The sequence below is a fragment of the Suncus etruscus genome, chromosome 3 (assembly GCF_024139225.1).
Source record: "Suncus etruscus isolate mSunEtr1 chromosome 3, mSunEtr1.pri.cur, whole genome shotgun sequence".
NCBI classification, from domain to species: Eukaryota; Metazoa; Chordata; class Mammalia; order Eulipotyphla; family Soricidae; genus Suncus; species Suncus etruscus.
This window is the reverse complement of record NC_064850.1, coordinates 138,093,879-138,107,543: the sequence shown is the minus strand read 5'-3', so window position 1 is coordinate 138,107,543 and position 13,665 is coordinate 138,093,879. Positions and strand designations below refer to the sequence as shown.

The window sequence follows — 13,665 nt, the reverse complement described above, 5'->3', positions numbered from 1 at the left end:
CCCCATCAAGGGCTGAATTGCAACAATCTGTTTTGGGGCCATACCTGGTAATGTTCAGGGATTACTCCTGACTCTGTTCTTAGGAATTGCTCAAGGTGATGTCTGGGGGTACCACATGGGATGCTAGGGATCAAACACTGGCTGGCTGTGAGCAAGGCAAATGCCCTCCCACTGTACTGTCAATCCAGCCCATCGAGAGCAGCTTCATGTCCTTGCTTCCTTCAGATGAGGGGTACTTGGCCCAGGTAGTGGGACTCTGCAGATGATGAACAACCAAAGGTCATTTGGCTACAGTGAAGTGGCCCCCCTACCTAGAGCAGGGAGGCAGCATGCTCCAGACCCTGACCTGCAGGTTGGCCCTGAATGAGGTGCTAATTGTATCACAGAGCAAAGTGAGTGTAAACTCACCAGACCCAGCCCTGGACATGGCTGCTACAGTATTGAGTTCAGCTGAAATGCCGGGTACATACAGGGCTCATAACACCATGGCAGTTCCAGGTTAGTATATGGAAGAAAGGACACCAGGTGGTCTAGAAGGTGGCAGGGCTGGTGCCTCCCCTTCCGGGCACCTTCCCACCCAGCTGTCCAGGCCATGAGCAGCAGGACGCACCCACAAAGGACCCTCGTCCCTCTTTGTGATGGCCCTGTCACCAAACAGAGCTGTCAGGTATGTCAGTCATGTTGCTTTGTGGCTATGTCAGTGCATAATCGGCAAGATTAGGTGGCCACAAAGGGCCCTGAATGAGGAGGTAATTGCGTCCCAGGGCAAAGTGAGTTAAAGAAACTCCTTTCCCACCAGCCCTGTGAAAGAGGTGACAGCTCATATTTTCCAGGGGAACAAGATAATTGCACTCAGCAATCTTTGTCCTATTGGAGAATACAGCCTGCTCACATTAAATATTCAAACCGTGGTCTGTATGGGCAGCACCCGACAACCAGTTACAGGAACCCTTTTCCTTTTTTTGGGGGGGGGGGTTTGGGCCACACCCGGCGATGCTCAGGGGTTATTCCTGGTTGTATGCTCAGAAATAGCTCCTGGCAGGCATAGGGGACCATATGGGACACCGGGATTCGAACCAACCACCTTTGGTCCTGGATTGGCTGCTTGCAAGGCAAACGCCGCTGTGCTATCTCTCCGGGCCGTACAGGAACCCTTGACATGGGCTGGTCTGAAAAGTTCCAAGCCAAGTCCTTGCAGTGTATAAACCAACAGAGGCCCAGCCCTGAGAATAGAGTGGGGCATAGTAGGGATCACCAGAGCCAAGGCTCATCCACACGGCACCCCCTGTTGACAAGGGGGTGATCTCTGTGGCACCAAGTGCACCACCTGTCATGCTTTTCTTTTTGTTTTTTTTGTTTTTTTTTTTTTTTTTTTTTTGGGCCACACCCGGCGGTGCTCAGGAGTTACTCCTGGCTCTATGCTCAGAAATAGCTCCTGGCAGGCACGGGGGACCATATGGGACACCGGGATTCGAACCAACCACCTTTGGTCCTGGATCAGCTGCTTGCAAGGCAAACACCACTGTGCTATCTCTCCGGGCCCCTGTCATGCTTTTAATTGCCACCCACTGGTGCCCAAGGCAAAGGGGAAATAACAGCCAGGGCTGCAGGCATAGAGTCCTATCAGCCTCTTTCCTGGTGTGAAACTGGTGAAATCAGCAGAGAAGTGTGGTAGATTCTAAGCTAGAAAAGCTTCTGGTGGGGCTAGAGAGAGAGAATGGAGGTAGGGTATTTGCCTTGCATGCAGAAGGACGGTGGTTCGTATCCCGGCATCCAATATGGTCCTCCGAGCCATTTTTGAGCCAGGAGTGATTTCTGAGCATAGAGCCAGGAGTAACCCCTGAGCGCAGCTGGGTGTGGCCCAAAAACCAAAAAGAAAAAAGAAAAAAAAGAAAAGCTTCTGGTGTCATGTCTCATTTGGATACTTTCCTGTGTTGGTCACAGCACCACAGAGTCCAGGAAAGAATGAGGGACCAGCGGGGAGTGAACTCTAGACATGGTTCAGGAATAGTTGGGCTCAGATCAGTGAGCGCCCTTGTGAACCAGCATGACCAGTGTGGACTTTGAGAGAGTATGGTCTAGTGTGGACTGGTGGGTGTGTGCCAATGTGGGCCTTAGGCTAGTGAGACCAGTGTGGACTGTGTTGCCCATGGGTGAGTGTGGCCAATGTGGCCAGTGTGGGCCCTTGTGGCTCTGTGTGAGAACTGGGCAAGTGTGGTCAGTGTGGCCAGTGAGGTTCTCTGTTCAGGTCAAGACTCGGACACAGCTTCCCTCCCATTCTGAAGCTGTTCTGGGCCAGGGCTGAGCAAAGCTGCTGCCATGGCCATGTGGGAGCCTATTCGCCTTGGGGCTTCCTTGATGCTGGTTTCAAACCTCCTGGAGCACATAGAAATCTGACAGGTTCCTTGTTTGGCATTTTCACCACAATCCTTTATCAGTCTTTCAGAGTTTCTCTTTTCTCCTGTTAAGAGTTGGCGTCATCAGCTCTAGTGACTGGACCTCAGAGTAACTTCCAAACCACACACAGGCTCAGTGAGGCCACGTGAGCCAGCTGTTAAAATGCGTGCCACAAGCTATTATGTTCTGCAGGTTTGGGAGACAAAAACCCACAGGGGTCCCATTTACAGTCTTCTAGCCCGCACAGAAAAGGGCCTTCTTTAGAGTGTGCTGAAGCAATTGTTTCCTTCCTCACTGGGGTTCAGAAAATGCCAGGAGGGACCCAGGGGACTAGCATTCCCCCAGTCTCCCACCGTAATCTGGTGGTCTCCTTTCAATGCAGGGGTTCCCTGAGCGCTTGCCTTGGGAGAATCTTCTCAGAGATAAAGTTGAATTATGTCCCTGAAGCCTTCTACTTGCCATTCTGCTGAGTCTAAAATCACACACACACACACACACACACACACACACACACATGCTTACAAACACACATAACATGCATAGAAATGCAGAAAAGGACACGTGTCTTTCTGACTTTGTATTTTAAGTAAAAGCCTAAAATTTAATTAGACTCCAGATGTCATGGCAGGCTCAAGAGTGATCGGGAGAGAAAATGTTTTGCTTAACTCACAGTTTAGATTGATGAGGTTGCTGTGGGCGTGACTGGAAATGTGGGGTGTTGCTCTGTATCCACACGTATTCTGAACACAAGGAAGGGACTCATTGACTCCTAAATCTTCAAACTGGTCCCTGTGGAGGTGGGAGGAGAATGTGGAGCCATCCCTAACAGCAGCTTTTGTAGGAACCACGGAACTGGCACACAAATACTGCTCCAACTAGATTTTTGGAGCCTATGGAGTTCTGCCTCTGTTTCCCCATCTTTTATTTTCCCCCGGTAGGAGAAGAGCATGCAAAGTACTCAGAACAGTGAGTTCTGGAAAGCTGGGTGCCAGAAGGGTCCTCCAGTTCCTCATTCCTGTTCCTATGCACCATGTCCAAAGGATGAGATTCAATCTGTATCTTGTACATAGGGCACATTGCTCCTCTGTTTTGTGGAAAGGCTGGGAAAGGGCAAGAAGTGGCTAGAGTGTGTGACTATCAGAGTGTGTGACTGCCTTGTAACTGTACACTTGGGTGGGCTGCAAGAACAGTAAGCACTCAGCCAGTCTCTGCAGGGGGCAACTCAGTCCAGGGGTTGAGGAGTGTGTGTACAGGGCTTAGAGGACCTCAGCATCATTCCCACCAGTTGGCCCAGTGACTCAATGTGAAGGACCAAGGATATGCTGTGGCTCAAGACCTGCAGTGGCAGTCCACTCTGGCCACCCCAAGGTTGCTCAGGGACCTCTAGGACTGCACCCATATATGTTTGTAGCACAAGTAATCAAGCCTTTTCGGTTGAACTATCTCCCTGGCCCCATACACATATTTCTCAGGCAAAATTCTGACAGTGAAGGGTGGGTACTGTACAAAGTGCCAAGGAGTAAGCCTAAGCAAAAGTACAATGGTATCTCAGCTCTGGATCTAAGAAGTTGTAGTGTTGGGTGCTGCTGAGTAGATAGACAAGTGTTTACTTCGCTGTTTATTTTTATCGAGTGAATTTTATTGACTTTTTATGGTTTGATTTTATTGTCCTCACCATGATTTACAATATTGTGAATGATGGTTTCCTGTGTACATAATTCCTACATCACTCTGCAGAAAGGCTCTCTCACCTCTGCAGTAACAAGCCAAGACCCACACCCTTTCCCACCTGCTACCGAGCAGATTAGAGGCTGACTTTTGATGGATTTATGATAAGAGGGTAAAGACAAGTAAGAAAAAAACCCAATCTTTTCAACATACTGTGCTAGAGCAAGTGGGTGGATGTATGTGAAACATCGCAAATGAAACCAAACAGATCTTTGTCTTAAATGCAAAATCTAAAGCCAATCAAAAAAACAAACAAGCAAATAAACAGAAAAATCAGTGAAACCTTGGGATAAGCAAAAAATTCATAGATAAAAAAATTCTCCTCTAACAAAAAGACATTATTATTTTTTATTTTTGTTTTTGGGCTACATCAGGCAGTACTCATAAGTTATCCCTGAATCTGCTCATAAATCACTTCTTGCAGTGCTCAGGGGCCAAATAGGATGCTGAGGATTAAACTTGGACAGCCCTGTACAAGGCAATTATCTACCTGGCCCCACAAAAACAGACAAAACAAACAAACAAAAAACATTAAGAAAATGAAAAAAAGAGGCATGGATTGGACGAAACTAGTTGGTATGACATAAAGGACAAATGAGTTCTGGCCATTATTTATACAGAATTCTCAAAATTCAGAATAAGAAAACAAATTTTAAGTGGAAAATACTTGTACGATGCTTGATTAAAGAAGAGATATTGAGAGCAAGTAAGCACACCAGAAGAAGCTTAGAATCATTAGGAAAGTTTAATTTAAGCTATGTGAGAGACTATTGACATTGCTTATAACAGCATTAAAAATGGAAAGTTAATGAAGCTGTGTGGGAACTGGAGCTCACATTCTTTGATAGTGAGAATGCAAAGTGGTGCAGACATTTAAACAGATTTTGGCAGTTTCTTATAAAAGTAAACATTTACTATAGAACTAGCAATCCTGCTTCCAAGTATTTATCCCATGAGCTTAGGTCCATGGGAAAAACATGACTATTTATAGCCACTTTTATCCTTTCTGCTAACCTTTGAAGTTTGGAGAGAGAAATTTAATCTACTTAATTTTAAAATAAATACTGAGGGGCTGGAGAGAGAGCACAGCAGGTAGGGCACTTGCCTTGCATTTAAATAACCCAGGTTTTCTCCCCAACAACCGGAGCTCTACCAGGAGTGATTCCTGAGATCAGAGCTGGGGCACTGCTTAGTGTGATCTCCCCCCCCTCCCCACAAATAATTACTGATTTGGAGGGACTTATCTCTGTCATTTTTGCTATTTGATACTTAGATGCTTCATAGTTTGGTTTGGTTTTGCATCCAAACCTGTCAATTGTGAATCTTAACCATCATTGAGAGTGTTGAGGGATCTTTACACATAACCATCGTTGGCGTCCTAATAGAGTTTTTTTTTTGGGGGGGGGCGTTGGGTTTTTGGGCCACACTAGGTGACTTTCAGGTGTAACTCCTGGCTATACTCTCAGAAATCACTCCTGGTAAACTTCAGGGGTCGGGTCTCTTAGTATTTAGGCCAAGGTTATTCCTTTCCACGCCCCTCATACTTTGGTGGGCCTATGCAAACAACAATTGCCACTCTAACACCGTTTTTACTGTGCTCCTTTGACTCTAATCCTTAAAAAAAAAAACCACTTAAAATTTGAGGTTAACTTAAGCTAATATGCATGTACATGGAAATGTAAAAAGTACTATGCCTCTAATGTTTAAGGAGTTACATAAGTTTTATGGCTTTAGATTGCCTTGTGTGCTGTTAAGAAATATTATAATGTGTTACAATCTGGGGACTTGAGGGACAAAGTAATTGTACATGGGTTCTGTTTTATTTGTCTTAACGTTCTTTGGCTGAAAGTTCAAAGTTAAAATATCAGCAAGGGGGGGCCGGAGAGATAGCATGGAGGTAAGGCGTTTGCCTTTCATGCAGGAGGTCATCAGTTCGAATCCCGGCGCCCCATATGGTCCTCTGTGCCTGCCAGGAGCAATTTCTGAGCGTGGAGCCAGAAATAACCCCTGAGCACTGCCGGGTGTGACCCAAAAACCACAAAAAAAAAAAAAAAAAAAAAAAAAGAAAATATCAGCAAGGGGACTTCTTCTGAGAATTATGTTATGGGTGATTGTCCTTCCACTGTAACTTTACCTTGTCCTCTTTCTTTGCATCTTTGTTCTCATAATTAAAAAAAAAAAAAAAGAAATCACTCCTGGTGTGGGGATCATATGGGATGCCAAGGATCAAACCGAGGTCTGTCCTGGGTCAGCTGCATGTAAGACAAATGCCCTACTGCTATTCTAGTGCTCTGGCCCCAGACTGATAGCATTTTTGTCCCTTATTTCCTGCATTACTATACTTCTGTTTTGTGTTTATTTTTGAAGTGAAGTATTTAAATATCCTCATTTATTTTCTTTTGTGTAGATAACAGAGCTACTACTATGATTTTCTTTGTAGCTTCCACCAGGATTATATTTAGTTATAAAAAAAACTTATTTCCACTTTAATCTGATTTTATAACAGTATGATTTTTAGAAACATATAAAATGTCTGCTCCTAGCTAGGGGCTTGGCTTAAAGACAGAGCACATATATAGCTTGCATGAATAAAACCTTGGTTTTTGATCAACAAATAAACACGAGTCTGCTTCCCTATAGTTTTATTGCATTCCCTTTAGTTGTTGGTTTTATAAAATTACACCGTTATACATTATCTGCCCCTAAACACCAAATAATGATTCTTTGAAGTACACTAAATGTCTTAAATTATGTTGAAATAGAATTTGGAGCTGTGAACCTAAGCTACAATAGTACTCACCTTTAGATTATTATTATTTTGATATATTCATTTCTTGGGGGGGTCACACCCGGCGGTGCTCAGGGGTTACTCCTGGCTGTCTGCTCAGAAATAGCTCCTGGCAGGCACGGGAGACCATATGGGACACTGGGATTCGAACCAACCACCTTTGGTCCTGGATCGGCTGCTTGCAAGGCAAACGCCGCTGTGCTATCTCTCTGGGCCCTATATTCATTTTTTTTTTTTTTTGGTTTTTGGGCCACACCCAGTAACGCTCAGGGGTTACTCCTGGCTATGCGCTCAGAAGTTGCTCCTGGCTTGGGGGACCATATGGGACACCGGGGGATCGAACCGTGGTCCGTCCAAGGCTAGCGCGGGCAAGGCAGGCACCTTACCTCTTGCGCCACCGCCCGGCCCCCCTATATTCATTTTTTTTATTTTTATTTATTTATTTGGTTTTTGGGTCACACCCGGCAGCGCTCAGGGGGTTACTTCTGGCTCTATGCTCAGAAATCGCCCCTGGCAGGCACAGGGGACCATATGGGATACTGGGATTCGAACCATTGTCCTTCTGCATGCAAGGCAAATGCCTTACCTCCATGCTATCTCTCTGGCCCCATAAAGTTTATTTATTTTTAAAATATATTTAAACACCATGATTCCAAACATGATGGTAGTTGAGTTTTAGTCATAAAAAGAACACGCCTTTTCACTAGTGCAACCCTCCCATCACCAATAACCCATCTCCTTCCTCCCCCACCCCCCCCCCCTGTATTTGAGACAGGCTTTCTATATTCCTCACTCACTGGCATTGTTATCGATAGTTCTCAGTGTAGTTATTTCTCTAAGTGCACTCACCTCTTTTTGTGGTGTGCTTCATAACCTGAGCTGGTCCTTCCGACCCTCATCTCTGGGAATTATCTCAATGTCCTGAGCTGGTCCTTCCGACCCTCATCTCTGGGAGTGTCCCCCCACCAGCTATGCCTAGAAGTGATTCCTGAATGCAGAATCAGAGTAAGCCCTGGGCATTGCCAGGTGTAGCCCAAAAGCAACAACAAAAAACAAACAAACAAAAAAGATAATTGCACCCTTCAGGATATGTTTCTGAGTGAAGGAGGAAAGAATAGCACAGAGGAAATGAGTGGTTTTTATAGAACTGGGACTGGGACCAGAGTGATAACACAGTGAATATGGTGCTTGCTTTGCACGTGGCTGACCCAGGTTCAACCCCTGGAATCCTATGTGGTTCCTGAGCCTGCCAGAATTGATCCTGAGCATCACTTGGTATGGCCGCCCTCAAATAAAACCCAGCAACAACAACATCAAAATTATAATTATATATGTCTTTCCTGTGTGTTAAGTAAGAGATGTGTTGCTCATTTGTGATTAAAGAAACACATAAATGGACGAAGGGACCAAAGATGCTTCATTTGGCTTCAAGTTAGATGGAAAGTCTTTTCTTATTTCTTACTCAAGCATTTTATTCAGTGGTGGTCTAATGGTTACTAACATCTCTATTTTTTTGGTTGTGCTTGGTTTGGGGGTCATGCCTAGAGGTGCTCAGGGCTTATTCCTAACTCTGCACATATTCCTGGGGTTGGGGAGCCAAATGAAATGTTAAGAATTTAGGGGGCTGGAAAGATAGCATGGAGGTAAGGCATTTGCCTTTCATGCAGAAGGAGGTTGGTTCAAATCCTGGCATCCCAAATCGTCCCCTGTGCCTGCCAGGGGCAATTTCTGAGCATAGAGCCAGGAGTAACCCCTGAGCGCTGTCGGATGTGACCCAAAAAACCAAAAAACCAAAAAAAAAAAAAAAAAAAGAATTTAACTTGATAAATTATGGTCAAAGTGAGCGTCCTACCCACTGACTATCACTCTAGCCCCACCCCACATCCCAGTTTTGTGTAATATGGCATGTATGGTTTCTCCTTAACTTTTCTTGAAGGTGGTTTTTTTCAGCTATAGGATTATTAGTCAGTTCTTTTTTTCTTTTAGCACTCAATTATTTATCTGTCCACTGCTTTCTTTTCTTTCTTTTTTTTTTTAAACATGGAACGCTTCACGAATTTGCGTGTCATCCTTGCGGAGGGGCCATGCTAATCTTCTCTGTATCATTCCAATTTTAGTATATGTGCTGCTGAAGCGAGCACAGTCCACTGCTTTCTGACCTCATTTCTTTTCTGTTTTGTTTTGGGCCACACCCAGTAGTACTCGAGGAGTACTCCTTAGCTTTACACTCAGGAATTATTCCTTGCAGGCTTGGGGGACATATGAAATATCAGGGATCAAATCTGGGCCTACTGTGTGCAAACTAAACGCTCTACCTTTTTGACCCCCTGACATATTTCTGATAAGAAACTGCAGATCTGGGCCTGGAGAGATAGCACAGCGACGTTTGCCTTGCAAGCAGCCGATCCAGGACCAAAGGTGGTTGGTTCGAATCTCGGTGTCCCATATGGTCCCCCGTGCCTGCCAGGAGCTATTTCTGAGCAGACAGCCAGGAGTAACCCCTGAGCACCACCGGGTGCAACCCAAAAACCAAAAACCAAAAAAAAAAAAAAACAAACAAAAAAAAAAGAAACTGCAGATCTAGCTGGTTTTAAATCAGAAGTGATGAATTGCTTCTGCTATCATTTTTCCAAATATTCTCTGAATCCTTTTCTTTCTCTCCTTCATATGAACATCCACAACACATATGTTGTTCTGCTTGGAGGTGTCTCTCAGGCTCCTTAAGTTCTTTTTAATTTTTTTTTTCTCTCAGTTCCTGAGGACCAATAATTTTTATGGTCCCATCTTCAAGTTTGTTAATTCTTTCTTCTGCCTGTTCATATCTGTCTTTGAATATCTATAAGCCTTTTTTTATTTCAATTACCATGAGTTTCTTATCTCTTCAGAGATTTTCTCTGGATAGGTAAGGTCACTTCCTTTTTTTTTTTTTTTTTTTTTTTTTTTTTTCATGGTGGATGGGTGTGTGCACAGCCTGCTATGCTCAGGCCTGAATCCTGGCTCTGTGCTCAAGGATCACTCCTGGTGATACTCTGAGGACCATATGTGGGGCTGGTTCAGTTGTGTGCAAGGCAAACACCGTACCCATCGTACTACGTCTCTGGTCATAGGTAAGGCCATTTCTTAATTTGTATACATTCAGTATTTCATGTCTGACTCAGAGAAGGGGAAATGGCAAAATACAGGGAATATTTGGTCCTTTATTTGATCTTGGGAGTTGCCTGAGCTGATGGAGCATGAAGAGGTCTGACAGTAACTGCTGTCTACTGCTTTAACTGCTTTCTGCACCCCTGTGATCAGAAGCAATCATCAAGTAAAGAATAAATACATGTTGGAGAAGAGGGTTTTTTGCTTATCCTGAGAATCTGCCTTACAACTTCTCCAGGAAATATGTCCAGCTGTCTACCCTGTAACTGGGAAATTGTTCATAATTTACCACTAAAAGGTTTTTCACTAAAACTTTTCCCTGGAAGTTGCAAACCTTCAGCATACTCTCAAATTCCAAAAATAGTTTAACAACACAGTTGTTGTTTAGGTGGGATGCCAGATTTTAGAGCTTCCTACTCTTCCATATTTCCAAAAGAACTCATGGCTGATCCTTCTTTGAAGTTTTGGTGTCTTTGTTGATGCTCCCATTTTGTTCATGTGTAAGTTTCTTAAGTCTATTTAATTGTCTTTCTGTATTCTTTTGTAGCAAACTGGGCTCCTTTCATATAACTTACTAAATGAAATGGTTTTTTTCATCATCTCCTAAAAATGTTTCACACCCCCCAAATTAAAAATAAATAAAAGTAAAAATCATCAACAATACAATTTTTGATTTTTTCCTAGTAAGGCATTGACGAGTGTAGTCTCATAGTTTATCAAACCTTTTGTGGAGATGTGTCTTCTCTGTGTGCACCCAAAATATCCCAATTAAGGCAGATTCTCAGGGTTTTGTTGTTGTTCCTTTGTTTTTTATTTTTTTATATTTTATTTTTTAAGACGTATGTGTTCTCTTGCTCCCTCTGTTGTCTATCTCTGGAACTTCAGAATGCTCTAGAACCTTCGCCAATTTCCAAGAGCTCTCTCCTTTGTTCTCCACAGTCCTAGGGCCTGCACAGTATGTTGGTTCTATCACTATGTTCAATCTGACAGACCGTCAGTGCACCTACCTCAGAATAGCCCTCTTCACAAACTGGAATTTGTAAACACACTTCATTCTTTTCTTCCTTTCGGAGGAAAAATGTATATTGGCTACTTTTCTGCTACCTGTGCCTTGGAGAAGAACTAAGGACCTGACACTGAACAACTCTTGTCTGTTTCAAACATGCTGTTCTTGAATTTGAACTTGTCTGGGCTACTGTGATTTTTAGGTTGTTTCTGGAGTTTCATAAGGGCTTTTTTTTTTTTTTTTTTTTTGTGGTTTTTGGGTCACACCCAGCAATGCTCAGGGGTTACTCCTGGCTCCATGCTCAGAAATTGCTCCTGGCAGGCACGGGGGACCATATGGGGCGCCGGGATTCGAACCGATGACCTTCTGCATGAAAGGCAAATGCCTTACCTTCATGCTATCTCTCCGGCCCCTTCATAAGGGCTTTTGAGGCCATCTATTGCCATTCAGTTGGGTGTCTCTGGGGAAAAACACCATGGGTTTCCTGTTCTGTTCTTCTGAAGTCACTCTCTTGTGACTTCTCAGAATAGTGATGAGCATGAGTATTCACACTGTAAGCTTTCCTATTGGAAACAGACCCTGTGTAAGTGTACAGGACAAAATTCACTGTATTTAAATAATTTCCTACGAGTTAACATCTCAAAGGGTTATAAATGACTATAGCCAACAGAATGTGTGCTCAATGGAGAAAAAAGAAGTATACACCACCAGAGAATTATATTACTCTTTATAAATTTCTGTTCTTTGGCCCACATCTGACTGTGCTCAGGACTTACTCCTTGCTTTGAGCTCAGGGATCACTCCTGGCAGGACTCTGGGAACCAAACCAGACTCAGTCATGTGCAAAGCAAGTGCCCTGCCTACTGTTCTACCTCTCTGACCCTGAATAAAATTAACCTTAAATGGAATTGTTAGCACTTCAGTATGGCATTGAAAGGATAAGCGGTAAGTATTTTTCTTATTTCTAGGTTTAATTTAGTCTTTTCTTAACAGATTTTCATAAATATACCTCATTATTTTAAATAATTTTTATTGTGACCAAAAGTGAATAACAAATCTTTTACAGTAATATTTAAGGTACAGGGTGACAATGAATTAGGGCCTTTCCCACCACCAGGGTTGTCTTCTCTCCACCCCTTTATCCAGCATGTGTTCCTAACAAAGGAAGTGATGTTTTGACTGATTCATTTACATCAGTTTAGCCAGAGATGTTAATAAGGCCAAATAGGTCTCCTTGCACTAGACTCAGCAGAACTAAAGTCAGAAGCTTCAACTATCACAAGAAGCCAAAAAATTCACTTTAGATATTTAGTAGGAAATTAAAGAGCAATTTTAAATACCCTTTATCATCTCAGAAATTTTTTAAAAATTCTCATAAATTTTCTCTTCTGAGGCCTGAAAACTTCAGGAAATGAACCTACTCTCAATTTTGCTGTAGAACTTATTAAGAGAGGATGGGTTCCATTTTCTGGAAGGTTTTAAAAATTTCTTAAAATTTTTGACCTGACAGAAATGGTCTCCTTGCTCCCTATAGAGAAAAATTATTATATCTTTTCCTTAGTGGGTCAAGGGGTCTGAATACTATAGCTGAAGTACAACCTATGTACCTAAAAATAGATTTTTAACAAATGATTAAATAAACTTTATTTTCAAATGTAACACTACAGAATATTTAGGCAATGTTGCAAGTCAGATGTCCTATTTAATGTTAAAAAGAAAAGCAGAGGGCCCGGAGAGATAGCATAGCAGCGTTTGCCTTGCAAGCAGCCGGTCTAGGACCAAAGGTGGTTGGTTCGAATCCCGGTGTCCCATATGGTCCCCCATGCCTGCCAGGAGCTATTTCTGAGCAGACAGCCAGGAGTAACCCCTGAGCACTGCTGGGTGTGGTCCAAAAACAAAAACAAAAAATACCAAACAAATAAAAAAGAAAAACAGAAGGCCAAATAGATTATTAAGAGGTTTAAGTAGCTTGACTTTCATGTAGCCAGCCCTGATTTAATCTCTGGAAGTCCCTGAGCGTATATAGACTGCTCAGTCTTCCATGACTTTGAACTTATTCGTTTTTTCCAATTATTTTCATTTTATTTCCTGGGTTTCTGGATCACAGCCAATAGTGCTCAGGAATCACTCCTAGCTAGATTCAAGGGACCTGGGGTGCCCAGATCAAATCCACATCTGCCATGTGCAAAGCAAGTGCCCTAACCACTGAGCCCTCTGGTCTCAGCTATGGCTTTGAATTTTTTGTTTGTTTGTTTTGTTTTTGGGTCACACCCAGTGGTGCTCAGGGGTTGTTCCTGGCTCTGCACTCAGAAATCACTTCTGGCAGGCTCGGGATACCATATGGGATGCCAGGAATTGAACCAGGGTCGATCCAGGTTGACTGTGAATAAGGCAAACGTCCTTGTACTATCACTCGTTGTGCTATCACTCCAGTCCAAGTGTGAACAATTTTGCCACCATTTCAACACACTTTTAGAAGATTTATTTGCAAGTATTTGAAAATAAGGAAAATAAATGTCATTTTCTTTTTTTTTTTTTTTTTTTGGGCCACACCCGGTAGTGCTCAGGGGTTACTCCTGGCTGTCTGCTCAGAAATAGCTCC

At 43.2% G+C, this 13,665-nt stretch overlaps 1 non-coding gene across 1 annotated transcript; it reads right to left on the bottom strand.

The window, feature by feature from the left end:
- Positions 1 to 8,947: 8,947 nt before the first annotated feature.
- LOC126005743 (U6 spliceosomal RNA) lies at positions 8,948 to 9,054 on the bottom strand. Its single transcript, XR_007494780.1, has one exon. It is a non-coding gene; the product is annotated as a U6 spliceosomal RNA (small nuclear RNA).
- Positions 9,055 to 13,665: the final 4,611 nt, after the last annotated feature.